The following is a 16,430-nucleotide window of genomic DNA, read 5'->3' as shown; positions in this document are numbered from 1 at the left end:
TAATAAAAGTGAAATGAAAATTTTAAATATTCTAAAACAAAAGAATAATCAGAAAAATCAAAATAATAATATAACTGAGGAAAAATTTTACCATAAAAAATTATTGCAATATTACACAATCTAGAGATAAAAGGTAACTCCTATGAAGTTAATGATTAATGTGAGAAAATTCACTCTAAAAATCATAAGTACAGTTTCCAGCCACTAGTCAGGTTTACTTATAAAAAAGCTTCTATCTTTTCCTGTACAGCTAACATCACTGTTCCACAATCTCTCTTCAATTAAAGCAGGATAAATTTTTTTCTGATGAAGTTCTTCTTGCTTATGTAAATTTTTTTTTATTATTTAAACCTTATTTAGATGCACGATTCAGACGGTTGTTTTTCATTTCGTGGAAAAATTTCCTCTTCTTGGTTCAATTAGAGTGAAATGATAGAAGTTTTAAATTAATTAAACAATCTGGTTTCACACAGGTGAGTCTCAAGGTCTCTAGGGGTCACGAGGCTGAACCCAGGACCACAGAGCTCATTTTGCTCACCATTCCTGTCTAACCAGAGTACTCCATTTCCTGGAGACCTGCATTGTTTGTTACCGTCAGAGTTGTGAAAATACTACTGATAAATAATAATTACAGTATTCCGGCTTTATAGAAACTCGAAAAAGAAACTAAATTACAAAAGACATCTAGTAGTAACTGCGGTAACTAAAGTACACAGACTTTTGATGATGAAAACTCCATAACCTACTTCAGTTACCACGGTGACATAAATACGAGGGTTATTTTTTTTCAAGGTCCGATCCGTCGCGAAATAAAAACCCGCGCAAAAATCGGATGAACCTTTGCGCATATGTGTTACGCAGCGTTTCTAGTATGGCCTTCAATCACGCCGCGTCACTTCGTTTAGTTCTGAACACGCAGCTAGCACGTAAAGATGTTTACAACAATAGCATTTCCCGCCAAGTGTGAAGTGGTAATTCGATTTCTTCAGGCTGAGGAGTGTAATGCAGTTAAAATTCATCGACGAATAAGTAATGTGTACGGTGAAACTTCAACGAGTGACAGCAAAGTGCGACAATGGTGCAGGAATTTTAAAGCAGGACGTACAGATGTTCATGATGCAGGCGGTCAGGGAAGGAAGCGAGTGACAAGCGATGATCTCGTTGAGCGAATAGACGAAGCGATTCGAGAAAATCGTCGGTTCACAATTTTTGTATTGAGCGATTCGTTTCCTGAAATTTCAAGGTCAGTTCTCTACACCGTTATGAGTAAGAGACTTCAGTACCGCAAACTGTGTGCGAGATGGGTTCCCAAGATGCTGTCCGACCGTCACAAAACAATGAGAACGGACGCCTTCCTAAAGTTTCTCCAGCGCTACTACAATGAAGACGATTTTTTGAACAAAATTGTCACAGGGGATGAGACACGGGTCCATTTCGAAACTGAAGAAAAAAAAGAACAATCCAAACAGCGGATGCATTCTCATTCTCCCATTAAACCGAAGAAGTTCAAGCGAACCTTCTCCAAAAGAAAGTGTATGGCTACTGTGTTCTGGGACCGGAATGGAATTCTCTTGGTGCAATTTATGGAACGTGGCACGACCATCACTGCAGCCTCATACTGCGTGACTCTTCAACGTCTACGAAGGTCAATTTAGAATAAGCCGAGAGGAATGTTGTCATCAGGCATTGTCTTTCTCCATGACAATGATCGGCCGCACAAAGAAGCTCCTGCAGCGTTTTCGTCGGGAAGTGTTTAATCACCACCATACAGCCCGGACTTGGCTCCATCCAATTTTTACCACTTTGCTCACATGAAACGCCGGCTAGGAGGACAACATTTTGGCACAGACATAGAGCTGCAGACCGGCGTAGAAACACGGCTGAAAACAAAGGCGACTCCGTTTTATGACGAGGGTATTGGAAAGTTGGAACCGCGCTACGAAAAATGTCTAAATCGGAGTTGCAACTATGTAGAGAAATAGCGTAACTATGTAAGTACTTGTTACAAATAAATTTTTTATTATTTTCACTGTGGTTTTAATTTCGTGACCGAACTACCTTGAAAAAAAAATAACCCTCGTATAATAATCGATGAAATTCTTTTCTTAAAACAGACAAAATTTTGGCTTTATACATAAGATTTATCGTTAACATTACTTCATACTGGAACGTTATAATATAATAACATCCTAACGTACATTTTGATGTCATTTTCTGCCGGATATATTTTCAAACAAAATTCAAGAAAATTAGTACAATAGAAAAATAATATAGATTTCTACACGCCAGAACCATATGTCAAACTCAGAAGGTAGCAGTTTCTTGGCATCTTTTGATTTTTTCTGACAAATTTTTGTAGATATATTTTTATTTTAAATAAAAATAAAATTATAAAAACGTTAAAATAAAATAATTAAAACTTTTCTTATACGTTAAAACTGAAAAATTTAAGAAAGCGAAATTTTTCATCTCTAGTGTGGTTCTTTTGAAATCGGTTTCATTATTATTTTTCTTAAGTTTGTTTTATTTTGTTTTCGGCCACTCCACCGATCTATTAACAGTAAATAATAACGTTACTTTGATATTCTGATCTGACCTTCTAATTTCACCATTTTTATAGATTAACAAGACGAAATTTGGCTTTAACTTTATAAACAAATCAAATTTATAAAATCCAGGACTTCCCTGCGGTCGAACGGTCCCGGAAATCAACACATATATCACGTTGACTACAGTATTTTTTAATGAACATTATTTTTGTATAAATTAATTTCTACTTACCGACCATTTAAAAAGTGTAAATCCTAGTACTTTCGGAGCTGTTACTCCATCTTCAGGGAATTTAATTTAAATTCAAATAATCAATATTCATTTTTAAAATTGTTATGTTTATAATAGTCGGTCGTCAAGAATGAAATTAATTCGTACGTCAATATGATAGTAACACACGTTTGTGATTATTATATATTAAAGCTATCAAATAGGATACAAAATTATAGACCAAGATATATATAGATGGGAACAACTTAAGAAATATGATAGAAAATAGAATAATGAAGAGAAGAACAAGAGAATGACAAAGATAATCATAAAGTGTTAACGGTATAAAAAAAATGGTGTATAATAAAAATGGTCCGAATCGGTTTGTCCGATCGCGAGTAAATGGGTTTTTAATTTTTTTTGAAAATTTATTACCTTTTTTTCGGACGAACCAGAAGGTTTACGCAATAATGTTTCGGACAAATGTTTTTGAGCTTGAAAAAAGAAAATTTTCGGTTTTTGTTTGATCGCGATCGGACGAGCGGTTGTCTAGATACGCGTTTCCGACAGTATTCGGGCAGGGGCCCGATTGGGGGGGGGGGGGGATAATTTTGTTACCGATCGGAAGCCGAGTCGAATCGGGACGGCAGATTTTTTTCCCGTGTCGATAGGCCTAACGGTTGCCGAGTTATTGGCGGCGAAAAATCGGCAAAAAAGCTCCCTTAGCCTAGAAAAACGCCCTTACCGCATCGAAGCGATTTTTTCAAAATCGTTGTCGTCACAGTTAAAATGTCGAAAAAACCCAAAAAATACTAGATTTTCTGCTGAATTTTTTGACGGCAAGCACGTTTTGGTCGCGCGACGGGGGACCGGGCAGTTAAGTTTTGAAAAACGGCCTTAAGGGCTGATTTATAAAAATCTGGGCTCTATAAAGGCTCTATATATATATATATAATTTTTTTTACATCCCTCAAATACAATAACAATACCCAAATTTACTATAGACTATTTCCTATAGATATTTTTATTAAACATTATATATAATAGAAATGTTATCCTAACATATTCAATAAAACGCCTCGTGAATTTATAGCTTTAGGTCGGGTTAATTTTATAAACTATAAACAGTAAAGGTAAATGAGTCATGAATTTTCAAACGCGCACCTTTTTTTCATTTTCAGATTTCAACGGAAATATCCATTTTGAGCATCCCAGAATCTATTTTGACTAGTTTCGGCGTGACATCTTTACGTCACGAAAGTTATTTTGCCTTAAACCGAATATGTTATGTGAATTCATATTTTGTACGTATATATCTATTTTATATCGATAGACAAACTTATCAGAAATGTAAATGAATTATTTTTAGTATGAAAGATATACAGTACAATTTGAAAAAAAAACATTAACATAATCCTAACATCCAAAAAAAAGTTGAAATCTCTCAATTAATGATAAATTTACGTACGAAAATCGGATTCAAAAGTCAACAGTAATGTTTCGTTTACACATTTATTAGTTAAAATAAAATACTTCATTGTATTATTCAATGGCGGATTATTTTATTTTAGTATTTCACTGTATTAACGTTAACGGCGACCGAGTCAATTTTTATCACATTATGTCTTTTTACCAAAATGTTAAGCGTTTTATTAGAAAAAATGACACCTTAGTTTTGAAAATCGGTTGACAAATATCTGGAGACAGATATTGAACGAAAATGTACGACTATTTTCTGCCAGATTTCACCTCCTTCTCTATTAAATCGGGTTCTCTAGTAATAAATTATTTTAATTTATTACTAGCTTCTCCCGGCGTGCCTAGGGCACGCCCTCCGCAGCTAGGCGTTCCGATCTGGTTGCCCTGGCGGGCGGCGTCTCGGAATGGGACTATTAGGTGGTATCCAAAATCGATTACCTCTTTTGTAAAAAATATTTTTTTTTTAATGATGAAAACCGATCAAGGAAGAGCGAAAAAATATAAGGAAATCTTCCCCGTTCAATCTGGTCCTTAGTGAAGACCCGATTACTTGTATTCGGATTTGAATACTAGATCGTGGGTACCGGTGTTCTACGGCGGTCGGGTTTCGATTAACCACAAATCTCAGGAACGGTCGAACTGAGACCGTACAACATTACACATCATCCTCTGAAGTAACACCTTACGACGGTTCTGGAGGCTAAACAGAAAAAGAGAGAGGCATAGGCGTCGGAATTTTGAATTTTTTTATACGAAATGATATTGTATAGTATAACTTAAATTTATTTATAAATTATATAAATATTAAAACATATAAAATAAATTTATTAATAAACATACAAACAAAAAACCTTAGGCGATTCTTTTATTATATTTAAAAAAAAGTCTTCTCTTCAATAAACCAAAATCACTGTTCCACTTATCGGTCTAGACCGTCCAAAATTTCTCTAAAAACAACATTTTTCACTCGTTTATTTCTACGCTCTGAAGACAATTTCACTTTCATTCCGCTCCGTGCTTTTACTCTTGATAACGCGACAAACAACTGCCCGTGCCAGAAAACTTCTCAAATAAATGTCGACCGATTCAATGGTTTTTTTATACAAAATCTAATCGCAGAGGAAACTGAAGTCTCTTCAATGAAAACCCTTTTGTACTCTCATCGATCAAAGTTATTCTTGGAAAACACACCGTTTCTCACCTCGGTCAAAATTTTGCACTTTATAACATTATTCGCCATTCCTCTAACAATAACTCTCGTTACATCGCATAAACCATCTTTACGATCGAATTTCTTAAACGCATCACGATTTAAAAAATATAATAGATTTAGAGTTTATAATAGATTTAAAAAATATATTAGTAACATATATTTCGCGTATATAACGATTAAAGAAATAAATACGTATTACAAGTATAAATAATAAGTAGAAGTAATAAATATATAATAATATAACAAGTATACACCTGACCGACACGGGACATGTACTAACCGATCGGAATTTTCCGCTAGCGATCGGTACATTCCGGTGCCTGAGCGCATTATTACTTATTGTTGTACGGAACGACTTCGCTCGGACTAGTGGTGTGGTTTTATGTGGTAAGCTAAGGGGGATGGACACACAACAGACAGACTGACACACTATAAATGCCCTTAATAGGATAGGATTAACCGTTGTTAATACTATTTGTTTTTTGTCTTCAGTCATTTGACTGGTTTGATGCAGCTCTCCAAGATTCCCTATCTAGTGCTAGTCGTTTCATTTCAGTATACCCTCTACATCCTACATCCCTAACAATTTGTTTTACATATTATAAACGTGGCCTGCCTACACAATTTTTTCCTTCTACCTGTCCTTCCAATATGAAAGCGACTATTCCAGGATGCCTTAGTATGTGGCCTATAAGTCTGTCTCTTCTTTTAACTATATTTTTTCCAAATGCTTCTTTCTTCATCTATTTGCCGCAATAGCTCTTCGTTTGTCACTTTTCCACCCATCTGATTTTTAACATTCTCCTATAGCACCGCATTTCAAAAGCTTCTAATCTTTTCTTCTCAGATACTCCGATCGTCCAAGTTTCACTTCCATATAAAGCGACACTCCAAACATACACTTTTAAAAATCTTTTCCTGGCATTTAAGTTAATTTTTGATGTAAAAAAATTATATTTCTTACTGAAGGCTGGTTTAGCTTGTGCTATTCGGCATTTTATATCGCTCCTGCTTGGTCCATCTTTAGTAATTCTACTTCCCAAATAAGAAAATTCTTCTACCTCCAAAATCTTTGCTACTCCTATTTTCACATTCAGCGGTCCATCTTTGTTATTTCTACTACATTTCATTACTTTTGTTCTTGTTTATTTTCACGCGATAGTTCTTGCGTAGGACTTCATCTATGCCGTTAATTGTTTCTTCTAAATCCTTTTTACTCTCGGCTAGAATTACTAAATCATCAGCAAATCGTAGCATCTTTATCTTTTCACCTTGTACTGTTACTCCGAATCTAAATTGTTCTTTAACATCATTAACTGCTAGTTCCATGTAAAGATTAAAAAGTAACGGAGATAGGGAACATCCTTGTCGGACTCCCTTTCTTATTACGGCTTCTTTCTTATGTTCTTCAATTGTTACTGTTGCTGTTTGGTTCCTGTACATGTTAGCAATTGTTCTTTTATCTCTGTATTTGAACCCTAATTTTTTTAAAGTGCTGAACATTTTATTCCAGTCTACGTTATCGAAAGCCTTTTCTAGGTCTATAAACGCCAAGTATGTCGGTTTGTTTTTCTTTAATCTTCCTTCTACTATTAATCTGAGGCCTAAAATTGCTTCCCTTGTCCCTATACTTTTCCTGAAACCAAATCGGTCTTCTCCTAACACTTCTTCCACTCTCCTCTCAATTCTTCTGTATAGAATTCTAGTTAAGATTTTTGATGCGTGACTAAACTAATTGTTCTGTATTCTTCACATTTATCTGCCCCTGCTTTCTTTGGTATCATGACTATAACACTTTTTTTGAAGTCTGACGGAAATTCTCCTTTTTCATAAATATTACACACCAGTTTGTATAATCTATCAATCGCTTCCTCACCTGCACTGCGCAGTAATTCTACAGGTATTCCGTCTATTCCAGGAGCCTTTCTGCCATTTAAATCTTTTAATGCTCTCTTAAATTTAGATCTTAGTATTGTTTCTCCCATTTCATCCTCCTCAACTTCCTCTTCTTCCTCTATAACACCGTTTTCTAATTCATTTCCTCCGTATAACTCTTCAATATATTCCACCCATCTATCGACTTTACCTTTCGTATTATATATTTGTGTACCATCTTTGTTTAACACATTATTAGATTTTAATTTATGTACCTTAATACTATAAAAGAATGATTTTTTTTTTCAAAAAGAAAACGATAAAAAAAATAATAACCAAAGAAAATCCAAAAATTTTATTTTCAAAATAACATAATTAAATAATTAATTTTTTTACCTTCATAACGTAATTTTCAAAATAACAGTAATTATTATTATCGTTTTAAAAATTAATCTAGGAAGATATTCGATCGATAATATTCATTCGAATAATAATCGTTTAAAGCGGTCGTCTAAATTTTATAAACATAAGATTTTAATAATTTAGTTCGGAAATTAAAAAAAACGGTAGCACCGTTTACAAATAACAGTGTTTACGTTCAACACAGGCCGGTTTTCAAAGTAGGTGACACGGGGACACAATATAATCAACGGTGTTAATATCGGACACCATAACATCAGCGGACAAACAGTATCGCATAAAAGAAGTTACAATTTAACCGACGCAACAAATAATACTATTTGAAAGCGATAGTCGGGGTAAAGATCGAGCGAGAAGAAATAAATCTTAACTTACAAAAGGAAAATACATTGTCAGACGGTCGGTATAGCCGACTTAAAATATGAAATACGGTCGAATAGAACGTTGAAGTAAAGAGAAGAGTAGAGAAATGTCTGAAAAGCAACAGCAGTTTAGAACTTCCTTCCCTTAATAATGTTAATATAGACCTGACCGAACCTGGAACCGTCAGTCGGTGTATTATTTAAGAAAGAGCTGCCGCGTCGGTACCGTCGTCTCATGTCCTTTATTCACACCTCTTCTACAAGTAGTATTGTTAATCTGTACCCTCTTATTACCCCTGAACTCATCTTTTTCTCTTTAATTTTGAGTTTCATTTATTTTCTCGTTTAATAACAGCGCATTTCAAATCGTGTTAAAATATTTGTATTTAATTATTAAAATGAAATGCTACCTGTACTAGAAAAAAATAATAAAGTTTACACATTCCTTCTCTAGTTGTATAACTGGAAAAAAATAAATATATTTCTAAACAAATGTAGTTTTTTTTGCGGTATTGAAATATATAAAAAAATATATGTTGTGAATATTATAATAGAAAACTAAAAATAAATTTAGCTATTTAATTCGTTTAAAATACTAATCGCTAATTAAACAGCGCATATAATATTAAATGAAGTACCGACACATTTCGATTAGAACTGAAATTTATTTTTGTCTTACCAACAACTAACGGTTGTTCAGTTAGATTGAAAGATCATTTTATATTTGTCGCCGGGCAAAGTCGTTTAATAAAGATCGCCCGGGATGTGTTGTGAGTACTGCTACCGATACATGTCACGTCTCATTATCGTAACATAATATAATTACAAATTAGCGTAAATGTAATCGGCGAGAAATCGATGTATTAAAAATATAAAATAACGGGTAACTTACCGATAACATTAATTTCAACGGATGTAACACGATATTAAATAATAATACTTACGATTATTAAATTATAATATTTTCTCTAACAGAAATATTACCTTATTCTGTAATACTGTGTCGGTTACTCAAAACTTAGGTATACTAGAAGGTATTGGTTAACCGGCATTTCTCCCGCCATCGCCCTAGAGCATAGACCAAATGTCAGTGCCAAGATACGGCTGCTGTGCCTCTAAAACAGTTTAGCGATCTCGTTACCTAAAAGCTCCTAGTGAGCTACCTATCAACGTGAGCGGATTAAGTAGGGTGCTATTCACCACCCGCTTATGTGTCCCAACCGCTCACTTGTCAAAATAAATCTAGATCGGGGAGGCGCACCCCGAATTGTGGAATTATTTTATTTCTTCAATTTAACGCAGTAAATGAAAACAAATCAAAAAATTTTTCTGAGAGGTGATTTTGGTGTGGGAAAGCAGAAAATGTAATAAAATACTGATTTTTTTGAATTTTTTACACTTTTTCTTCGATCGTTATTTTTTTCACTATATAAGAATAAGTAACCAGAATCAGGAAAGCATTAAAACAGCTTTACACCGAATGTCGGTTCTTGTACCTCATTTGTTTTAAATGCGTTCAATTTCACAAGAAATACTGTAATAGATTATAAAAATCTAAAATATTCAGTAATTTAAATCGCAACTAAAAGTAATCAAATGCAATAATAACCACGACTGTAAAGGTTTTTTTCTTGATTATAAAATTAATTTTCCTTTTTCAATATTTGTTTTATATAAATATGTATTCGGATATAACAAAAAATAGAAGTAGTATGTAAAAAATATTCAAAATTTATTTATTTATTCCACAATTTCTTTTCTGCTTACAGCTTTACAAAGGAAAAAATGTAATTATTATTCATAAAGTTAACAAAGATTCATTCCAGAATAATAGAATTTACATTTATTACTCAAAAGTGATACCGGCAAGAAGTTACGCGTTTTTTTATGAAATTTAGCAATTAATTAAATAATCTTGGGACTTATATATTATTTATACTAATAATTTATTTATTACTTATTATCTAAAAAATAACTCTCTTGCTAGGAAGATTTTTGTGCTGTAAGTGCATTACATTATTTATATTTCTTAAGAAATATGCTTCTTTTATAAGTATAAATAGCAAACGTAGATATTTTTTCTTAATTAAAATCACTGTTATTTAACTTGAGATTTAAAAAAATCAGATTTACTATGAAAAAATAATATTTACAGTAAATAATAAATGTAAATTGTAAATTTCCATATTCCACGCACAAGCTTCAAGTTTATATGATGATTCAAGGAAAAAAAAATAATACACAACTGCGCTGTAGCAGGGACAGTTTAAAACTGACAAAAGTAGACAGTAATATCAGTGTTAAACGTGACGCTAAAATAACTGCAGTTCGAGACGATTAGTTTCGATTTTAAGTTGCTCACCCGGTATTGCAATAATAAAAAGCTGCTTCAGAAGACCTTGTACTTTTCTCAAAAGTCTGTATAAGTGTATATTTATTTATACATCTATTCAAATATTAATCCTTTAAGGCCGATTTTTGAAAAATTCAGATTACGATAAAAGCGAAGTGTTTAATAAAAAAAAAAATTAAATGAAAATGTAAATATAAATAAAATAAATTTAATAAATAAATTCTTTATAGTAATAAATGTTTTAATAAAAAAAAACGGTAGTTCCATAGCCAATGATAAAATAAAACGATTATTTATAAAATTGTATAGCTCATACGTTGACAGACGACTTTTGTTAACAGGAATTTTAGAGGTAATTCTTTTTTTATTTAATTTATTTGGGATGACGCATCTCAAGTAAAAACATCTGTCAGTCTGACTAATGCGATGATGGAGCGAGGCGTGAGGGGTGTTGAAGAAACACAGGTGGCTTCCTTCGTTCTGATTGGCTACCGTCGGACAGTAATGATCACGCGATTTAAACTTGCGTACATGTGTGCGTAAGTGTGTGTATTGCAGTCCAGCAACAATATTAATATCTCTATTTCTTATATAGACGTTCGATATAATTAAATTAAATCAAGATTTGTCGATTATTTTATATTTATTACATTTTATTTAAAATAATAATTAATCTCCCTTAATTTTAATAAACTTATTAAAAATATTACGATAAGGTTTATCCGTTTTGTAATTTACAAAAAAAAAAAAATATTCTAATATTACATAACAGATAAAATTTTTTGGGAAATCGAGTAACAGGAGGCAAAAAATTACTAATTTCAAAATTTAAGGATTTAGGTGAATTCTTTTACGGTTTACCAGAAAAATTACACTCGAGAAAAGGTTTCGAACAAAAGAAAATATTAAAATCGGTCCGGGTAAACTTTACAAAAAAAACATTTTATTTACAAAAATCTTCGTCTTTTAATGGATCGTATACAGAACTAGACTCGCAAAGGAACGCAAAGAATTTCAGGACGCGTTCTAAAAGCGAAAAATAAACAAAAAAATTCATATAACTTAAATCTGGAAACTTCAAGTTTTCGAGCGCACCTAACAAAAAGATAGGTAAATTGGAGCCAACAGATCTTATGTTAATCGATAAATAATGAATGTTTTCCTAAATAATTGAATAAATTTGCTCCTACAACTGCATCTATAATAATATTTTAGAAAATAGCCGTAAAAAAAAAAAACAAGAAAAAATTGGCGTAAAAACGTTATTTTAGTTTGACATATTTTTTTAATTTCCATTAAAAAAATGTGTAAAGAATTAAATTCTGAGAAAATCTACGCAGTAACATCAACTGAACGTAAAAAAATAATTTAGGAAATTTTATTTTGATTTATTTAAACAAAACAGATCGAAACATGACAGAAAAACTGTTATATAACGAAATTATTATATTGAAACAAGAATTATTATCAATATTGCAAAATATTAAGAAACAAAGTCATTTTTTATTAAAAATTCATAAACCGAAAGAAAAAATTAATTAACTTTTCAAACGAATATTATTTGTTTACGATATTGTAATACATATTTAATACCGACAAATTTACAATAAAAAAAATTTAATACGCTATTTTTCTGCCGTTTTTTGTTTAAATGAATAAAATTCAAATTTTTCAAAACTTCTTTATTCGAAGTTGTTTATGCGTATACGGATTTCTCAGAATTATATTTTACACAAATTTTATTTCTAAATGTCAATTTAACGTCAAATCTAAAAACTTGTTCTTAAAAAAGGAAATAAATATAAAAAATTAAAAATACACTACCGCCTTAAAAACTGCTAACAAACTCGCTATTTAATATAGGAGAATTAAAGGGCGTGCGGTTCACAATATTACATATAGTATATTTCTTCAAACCTTTTTTTAGTGCGTAAAACTATTTTCCAATAAAAAAAATATTCTAGAAACTTGATGCCATCGGTCGATATCATCGCGTAGCATTTACGGGACAAAAATATTTGTCGGATATAAAAATTTAAATAGAAATTTTTTTAAGTTAGAATTTATACTTAAGAGTTTAAATACATCTTTCGATATCTATTTGAAGCGTTCATAAAAATTTTTATATTTTAGCGAAAATATGTGACGTCAAATAAAGTATTCAAATATTTCCTTAAATATGAACGGTATTTTCATCTGAAAAGGTTTATTTTTTGAAGTACGAATAAAGAAACGAGTAAAAAAATAAAATCGATATGTTTGATAGTACATAAAACCCGTATCAAAACATTTTTTTATTTGTAAATATACGCATCGTACGTCGGGTAAGTAATACGTATAAGTTGCGTATTAAACTAACATTTTACAAATATTAATTTTTTTATAAAAAAAAAGTAACAATTATTTTTGTTTAAATTAATATAAATTTTAAATAGATAAATATTTATTTAAATTTTTAATACTGATCCTTTTAAAAGTCAATAATAATTAAAAAAATAATATTTCTTTCTTTATTAGTGTAAGCTGTTTCAATTTCTTTTATAAATTATCGTTATGTTTTTTAATCTTTAAATGGTTTTTAAACTTTAAATATTCCCGTTTTTAAAATAACATTCTAAATAAAATTAAAGCGTTACTTTTTTACTTTGTACGTGACTTACGCGTATTTGTAGTATATTGTATATTACATAATAAACTTAATCGGGTCAAATTTTTACACGTAAGGCATTGTATAGATCTTTACGATTAAAAAAAAAACAAAAAAAAAAATACAATTTTAAGATAGAAAAATTCCAACAGAGTATACATCATCCGTCTGGAAGTTTTTACGGCGGACTGTTTATTTTTTAAAAATTTTATTGATATCTCCAGACCGGATGAATCGATTAGCGGGAAATTTTGCACCGCTTCTGTATAGGGGCATTGAAGTCATTTAATTTTGGCTGCAATCTATCAGAAGGACAGACAGAAACCCTTTTTACGTAGTTTTTACGACTTCATAGGTAAGTAAAATATTTTCTGATCTCATTCAAACCCCCGCAAACAAAAAACTCATTACTATTTTTTGTAATTTCAAGACGCAAAGTTTCGCATACTTGTATTAAATAAACGATTTCAACTTTTAAATTAATATATATCAGTTTGGTTATTTATTTTTGCTATTCCGTTTTACCGGTGCGTAAATCGAGTAAATTAAAAATACTTTTTCTTGTTTTGGTTTTTTCCAAAGAAAGAGAAAACTATGAAATTTTTTTATAAAAATAATTCCAAAATTATCGGTCGCAAAAGTTTATCAAACATTTAAAAAAAATAATTTTAACACAGTGACGTTAGGAGATAATAAGCCTTTAAAGTTATTCTTATGCGCGTAAATACTGTATCTTAATACCGTTTCAAAAATCGATAATTTTTTAATTATTTTTATAAAATATTTGGGCATTTTTTTTTGAGGAAAAATCAAAACAAAATATCATATCTATTTTTAAACACTCGTATACATATCTACACAATTATATAAAGTAGAACCGCGTTTTTCTTTGTTCGAGATACAACAAAAATTCTGATGTTGACACCACTTGACTTCTTTGTACGCCGATTAAATTACAAATAAGCATTTTTTGTTGCGTTTCGTTTAAACTTATTTCATTTAAGATAAAATACTCCAATTCTTTAATAAAGCGGACGGTTCCACGATTTTTGAAACCAGAGAACGCGTACGCAAATTAAGATCAGAAGAATTATATCGAACCAAAGAGCGATTAAACGATCGACAACAAAAAACAAATAAACGACACGATGATCGACTCCGACCTAGGGAGAATATTCTCCGAGGATATCAGAGGAGTAATGAATTAAACGATCAGAATTTTTTTGCCGTTTATTAAAGATCGGGCACGTATGCCTCAGTATATATGTTGTTCTTGTGAGGGTCTACTTTTAAGTCGCTCTATAGTTAACTTAAATGTTGATAAAATTAAACGGAAATTAAACTAGAAAATCCAAAAATAATCTAAATTATAATTTTTAATTAATATTAAATAATCAGATGTTTCACCAAATTTATTACATATACACATATGTGATAACGCCTATTAAATTCCATATACAGATTTTCAAAAGTACATTATAGAATTTTATTCCGGTAATAACTTCTTCTTTTTTTTTTTTTTATTGTTATCGTTTAATTATTATTTATCGTAAATATTTTTTAACAAGCAGAGATTAATAATTATTAATAAATCAATATATTAATATAAAAAAAAAGAAAATGAATTCTGATTCGAACCGATGAGCCTTCCCTTGTAAGATCCAAATATTTCATTCGTTAAACTTTTATTTGGCTATAACTCTGGAACCGATAAAAATAAATACCGTTTATGAAATATCGTTGAAAAGCTCTCGATGAAGGCTTATTACTGCGGTTAAGAAAAAGTCCTAAATCCGGATTTTTGCATTTTGGGGTTTTTTTAGACTCTTTTGAGTTAGTCGTTTGCAATTAAAAGGGGAGGTGCACAAACAGATGTTACAATAGTCCTAAATCCAAAATTTCAACATCGTACCGGTAATCGTTTTTGAATTACGCGAGATACATACGTACGTACAGACGTCACGTCGAAACTGGTCAGAACGGATTAAGAGATGGTCAAATGGATAATTCCGTTGAAATCTGAAAACCGAAATTTATCGCGATTACAATACTTCCTTTACTGCGTACAAGGAAGTAAAAAACTACTCGACGAATCGCAAACAAATTTTTACCTCCGTTTCTTGACGTAAGGGAGTAGTTTTTAGATTTGGTTCGTTTCGAAAAAATCTCTAAATGGAGATTTACGGGTCGAAGCGCAAACTTTAAATAATTAAATTAATGGACCGTGAACTGCGAGGCGTATTACTAAAATAATACCCTTAAATTTATGTTGCGTAAAATAAAATAATATTAAATAAATTGAAAAATTTCTGTTTAACAATTACGGTTTTCCCGTGAGGATTGCGTGTGAGGCTGGAGTGGTGAGGTATACGAGCACCTCGTGGGAGGCTAGACCGATCATCACCATCAACCGGTAAGAAACGGGGTGCCCCTAGGGTGCTGTTTTGGGAGGTGGAATGGGGTGCTCTTATAATACCTCTGCAAACAATCGTCCGATTTCCAAAATTCAAAAGGGGGTATATGTTAGTAGGTTGAAAGCTAATTGTTACACGCATCAAGTTCATTCTAGACCTAACACACACAAACATTTATATATATATATACACGTCTCTTCGTTTGTTACCGCATCACGCGAAAATCAACCGACCGATTACTTTATAATTTGAAGGATACATTCGTGTTTTCCCACGGAAAGTTTTAAGCCATCGACCGACGCCCTGGCTCCCTTGTAGGTTAAGAAATAAAAAAAAATTCATTATTTTTTCATCCGCAAGGAGGGTGAAGTTGTGAAAAAGATATTAATGAGGAAAATATAGATTAATCTTTTTACTTCGTTGTTATATTTCTGCCGCCGTGTTAAATAAATAGGTTATGCATTTTGCATCGTCAGTTGTGTGTGTATTTTAGTTACCGTAGTTACCGTTATTCTGTACTTTGTAATTTATTTTCTTTTTCAGGGCCCTAAAAAGCCTGAATACTATATTTATTTGTATTATTCTCATAACGATGAGAATAACGTTTTGTGCGGGAGTTCAGGGGTGGAATCTTCTATGTAGATGGGAATGGCGACCGAAGCAAGCTGTGCGGGGATCCAAGATCCCGGAAGCCACCAGGAGCCCGTAAATTGGCTCCGAGATTCGCCTGAACTAACCTGAACTCCGAAGGACCAGGTTCTATAACTTTATTTAATAAAATAATTAATTTCATGACGTTATATATCGATTGAATCTCGCCTATTAATAATTATAATATTTACAATTTTTATTTAAAATTAAACACATTTTAATAAAAAACTTAATTTTATTTTATTTATTTATTTTT

The 16,430-nt window shown here is 31.6% G+C and overlaps 1 protein-coding gene across 2 annotated transcripts in view; it reads right to left on the bottom strand.

Moving 5' to 3' along the window:
- Positions 1-16,430, bottom strand: part of LOC142334159 (ras-related protein Ral-a-like) — an 87,150-nt gene that overhangs the window by 31,629 nt on the left and 39,091 nt on the right. The gene's annotated exons all lie outside the window — the stretch shown is intronic.

Source organism: Lycorma delicatula, chromosome 13 (genome assembly GCF_047948215.1).
Source record: "Lycorma delicatula isolate Av1 chromosome 13, ASM4794821v1, whole genome shotgun sequence".
Classification (NCBI taxonomy): Eukaryota; Metazoa; Arthropoda; class Insecta; order Hemiptera; family Fulgoridae; genus Lycorma; species Lycorma delicatula.
Note: the sequence above shows the minus strand (reverse complement) of the source record. Positions and strands in the feature narration are given on the sequence as shown.